This window comes from Triticum urartu, chromosome 6A, assembly GCF_056163025.1.
Source record: "Triticum urartu cultivar PI428250 chromosome 6A, HENAU_Tu73, whole genome shotgun sequence".
NCBI lineage: Eukaryota > Viridiplantae > Streptophyta > Magnoliopsida > Poales > Poaceae > Triticum > Triticum urartu.
The window spans coordinates 12979422-12984643 of NC_141878.1; the positions used below are offsets into that span (position 1 = coordinate 12979422).

Genomic DNA, 5222 nt, shown 5'->3' on the forward strand with positions numbered 1-5222 from the left:
TATTTTGAAGCTTTGACTTGGTAGAGGTTTGTCACACAGCAGCATATATTTCTTTAGCATTAATAAGATAGTTTGTAGTACCTTTTTAAAAAAAATTACACTGTCAAGTTATTGTCCAACTTATTGTCTTGAAAAAAGAAGGAATCAAAGACCCAAACACCAAGACAGGAATTAGTACAAAGGTCACAAAAATTAAATATTACATCTCATACGACACAAGAGTTGCCAGACATCCAAGCTTAAATTGTCTAAAAACCATATATGAGTGTCCTAACATGGGGTGGGGGTGGTGGGGGATATGATCTATGGTAATTGCAGAAGAAGACATGAATCTAGTTCTTGATTTAGGAAGAGTTTGCCCCAAACACCAAGACATGAATCTAGTTGCTATCATCTGTTTTTTCCTTCTTCAAACCAAACGACCAGGGCAATTTGCTGCATTGTGTTCAGATGAATTGCAGAAGGAGCATTTGTTCTTCCTCTTCGGATGCAACTCCAGTGCTGACTGCAACCATTTACTTTTCGCACGACCTTTAGTTGTTGATTTAGGTGGATCCTTAGGAACCCCCGTAATTGGCGTAGACCACCTTGAGCCTGGTGTTGTTGTAGCAGTTGAATTGGCTGCCATAGGACCAGTGGTAGTTGGTGGTATGTGACCAGGGTGTGCCGTACTACGACTCTGAGGTGGTGCAGGACCAGCCATGGGCAGAGCAGTCACCTTTTGTTTTTTTTTCTTGGTCTTGTTGAAATGATTAAGCTCTGTACGCGCCGCCCTCATGTGCTTCCTCAAAATTGCCGCACCAGCATCTGACCCAGAAGCAACTCGAGCTAGACTAGCAAAATCCATTGACAAGTTCGCTTGACGGACTAGCTTCTTCGATTGCGGTGGCATCTCATCCGGCTCTGCCTCAATAGAAGGTCCAGCACCTGGTATTGCTTGCTGTGTCCACCTTCTCAGTATGTATTGGGCAGGAATTGCATTGACACCAATGTGTGTAAAAAATTTCAAAATATGGCAACACAACATTCCATCTTTAGACATCTTGCAACAGTCACATTTGTAGTCACCAGCTTCGACTTCTGCTGTCACATAATAGCTTATAGAACCATAATTAGCAACCCATCCTTCTCTATTTGGGTAAAGCTCAAACAAACTAGCACCATGCGGACGGACATTGTATTTCCCAATTAGTTCAAACTCGGTTCGGAACTTGAGGTAAATGTCCCTAGTGTAGGCTTCATAGGCTTGTTTCTCGATTGGGAAATCAGACCACAACTCAACCTCCAAGTGGTCTGTCCTATAGTCATTTCCGCCCTCACGGACAAGCACATGTGTCTGTATTTTCTCATACTGCTTAACAAAGTTCAACACAGAGTTGTGTGGGTTCACATAACGCTTAAGAACTGCATTAAAACCTTCGCTTCGCTGGGTAGACTGCAAGAAGGGAAAAAACCGGTGTGTTTGAAGTAACAAGGCACCCATGTTGCCCGGTACTCATACAGCTTATCAAAGTGGGTTCCAGCAATAAAAGGCCACTTATCCTTGAACCTTGTCCATTTTGTCTCAAATTCTCCTGGAGTGAAGCTAAAGTCAACTATATCTTTGAAATCTTTTGACAATCCTGGGTTCCTTCCAACTAAGCCGCCAAGTTTTTCCTAAGCTTTCTTCATTATGTGCCACCGACATCGACGATGCACAGAAGTAGGGAAAATGTTTTCAATGGATTGTGCCATCGCCCAATCTTGGTCAGTGATTATGTTGTCTGGTGCTAGACCATCCATTGCTTCAAGGAATGTACCAAATAACCAATCAAAACTTGTCTCTAACTCCTGCCTAACAAAGCCACACCCCAACATGAACGTCTGCCCATGACGATTTATCCCAATGAATGGAGCAAACGGCATGTTATACATGTTAGTCATGTATGTCGTGTCAAAGCATATGCAATCATGATAGGCTTCTTTGTAGGCTTTTCGTGCTGGTCCATCAACCCAGAATATATTCTCAACCTTGTCTTCTGCATCATACTTGACCTTGTAGAAGAATTCTAGATCTGTCTTTTGTATATCTTTGAAATAGGCAACTGTCTCAATCATATCGCCTTCTTTAGTTGCATCCCTGTTCAAGCTTGACTTCAGGTTTGTGATGTGCTTGTCAGTATAAGGAACAATCAACTCTGTGCCATAGTAATCCGACATGATGTGCATCATTCGGCCTGCTCAAAAAACAAAAACAAGGTTGGGCGATTTAGAACCTCCCCAATAGGAAAATGATAGGCAAATTAAAACCCTAGGGCACAAGACTCGCTGAAAATGGAGACCACTAGTCTTTTCTCAGGCATTTTTAGTTGAATTTGTTTTATTAACAGCCAACATGGCATGATATGTAACCGCAATGAAATGCATGTCTCTGCTCACAGCATATGTAGGCAATCAGAAACCATTTTTTTGACGACATTTTGCTTACCACCCCTGGCACACACTTTTTTGAATTCAAGCAGTTATGCCAGTAGGAAATATATAACTGCCACCAAAAAAAATTTAGTTGTTTGCATATGTGCCAACAGTTTGCCTACTCATGCTAGTTCTTGATGCTCAAAACAGAAATACAGAAACGTTAGTAAGAAATATATCTACTTTTTCAACCACATCTAGTTGCTTGTATTTTTTTACAACAGTTGCTAGAAATCTTAAAAAACTCAGAGCATCAAGAACCAGACAATAGTTGTCTATCATCCACAATAGCCTGCCTCAACAATGAGAAACTTACGTAACTAGTTTTTTGTCGCACTACTATTGTTTGTCGCCTACCATATGCAAAGCAATAAAACACTGAATTTTTTAGTTGCTTGCATTTGTGACAACAATTGCCTACTCATGCTCCATACTCATGCTCAAAACAGAGAAACAGAAACATCACTAAGAAATATATCTACTTTTCAACCAAATCTAGTTGCTTGCATTTTTTTACAACAGTTTGCTAGAAATCTTGAAAAAGAAAGAGCATCAAGAACCAGCCAATAATTTGTCTACCATCCACAAATAGTCTGACTTAATAATCAGAAACTTGTGTAACTAGTTTTCGTTGCACTAATATTGTTATCGCCTATCATATGCAAAGCAGTAAAACACTGAATCCAAGCAACTTTTTTCTACTGGCACCCACTCACCTGTAGTTAAGTTGCAATTATGAAGGTTTTTTAGGAACAACTTCTCTTCTGGTGGTATGCCCTGGTGCGATCGCAAATATTTAGTCAAGAAGGTTTCTCAATCAATGGATGGTTATGATCAGCAATAAAATAAGTGACCTCCCAACGGTCATCAATCAATTTTACTATCATCTTGGCTTTGCACCCAGTCTGTATTATCTTTTCTCTTTTCCGTTTCTTCCTCTTCTTCTTTTTATCAGCAGCATCATCAGTAAACACAATTACATTGTCTTCTCCATCATCATCATTCCCATCTTCAGAAGGATCTTCTAGCATTTCAACGCTAGGTGCGGTCACAGTACCGTGGTCATCGTTTCTGGGTTTGCGAAACTTGTTACAAACAAACTGGTACTTGTCTATTTCGCCAGTAACAGTAGACCGTCTGGAAGTGTTCATCTTGATTGAAAAACCCACATGCTGAGCATAAGCATTATAGTGTTCTCTTGCACTTTGCAAAGTGTCAAACCTTGTACCTAATGAAGGTTCCTTTGGCTGGGACCACACTTCATCATCGTTGTCAGCGTCTCCCCCTGCACCCTCATGCCCAGCAGTCCCACCTGTTGCACCCAAAGTATCTGTGTCATCAAGTGTGTGCTCTTCTGTGTGCATTGCTTGCATGGCAGGGTCAGCAACATTCTGCGTGGTTGGAGGGTTTGGAGAGTCAGACACGAACTCATGGATATTGTTCAGTGGGGGTGCCTTTTGCGTAGAAGGTTGTGTGCAGTACATGGGCTCAATGTTGTCCACTCCAACATTGGCTGGCAAGTCCCAATTAAGGTCATCCGGCAATTCGTTAAGGTCAATCATCTCCTGCATAATTGGCAAATAACAAACACATGAGTTAGAAGATGGAATCAACTACTGACGAAATAAGTAGGAATAATACATCAACTTCAGGCAACAAAATCAATCAACACACAATGTCTTATTTCATATTTTGCATGCACCAATCAATACAACAGAATCAGAGATGACAAATAAACGTTTTTCTTTTTTTTCAGGTGGAGAAATCAGGGTAAGGGGGAAAGAGGTGCAGATGAATGTTGAGTGGGAGTATTATCAGAAGAACATAAGATGACAATCCCAGTGAATCTCTAGTTTGCAAATGTATTGGAAAGTGTTGATATATTTGTAGTAGTATAACTACTAAATGACTTGTTTTGTGTTTTTGTTCCTCAAATTATGACCAGTTCTGCTTCTTTAATTGGGGTTCTTCACCCCATGTGTTTCAATGTCATGAGCACAACCATCCCATGCTTTTCGCCTTGTTTTTTTCCACTTTGTTAAGGTCGTGAGCTGGAGCAGCAGAAGGTGGCACCAACCACAAGCTCAAGGTACTATTATCACAATCTTTGAACATAGCATTTTTCCATCATAGTTGGGCAGCACAAGCACAAGCACAAGGGCACAAACAACAAACACTTTGCTCACCATGCACATTACTTTTGCCTAAGCACATGCATACTTGCCATGAGTGATGTGGTAACAGGTGGCATGCCTGGACAGTCCTGATCTTGCTCATACTGACACATTTTTCTATAGTTGCTTGCATTGTTGGCAACAGTTGCCTACTCACCTGACACACAATTGCTTGAAACAAAGATGCTAGTAAGAACATGAACCTAGTTGCTTGCATTTTTAACAACAATTGCCCACCAACCTGACATGTTGTCCCCATGTTATTTTTTTGCTCGAAACAGAAACGCTAGTCTTAATATTTTTTCCTAGTTGCTTACATTTTAAACAACAATTGCCTACCATTGATGCATATTCTTGCTCAAAAAATCCTAAGAAATACATCTACCACATCTACTTTGCCTTCAAGAATTAGAAAACTATTCTGGTTTTTGCACTTTCTGTGTTTATTGCCTATAATGTGCACTAGATTTGTTTGCCCTAAATATGTTGAACTTGTTTGCTCGTGCTTTGCAATACATTTGCCTACTCATCACAGATCTCGTTGCTTACTTTTTTATCCTCTTTCTCCTTCTCTACAGAAGAACAACAGAGCAT

At 40.5% G+C, this 5222-nt stretch overlaps 1 pseudogene; it reads right to left on the bottom strand.

The window, feature by feature from the left end:
• Positions 1-409: 409 nt before the first annotated feature.
• LOC147963177 (protein FAR1-RELATED SEQUENCE 5-like) lies at positions 410-3341 on the bottom strand (annotated as a pseudogene).
• Between the last annotated feature and the right edge of the window lie 1881 nt (positions 3342-5222).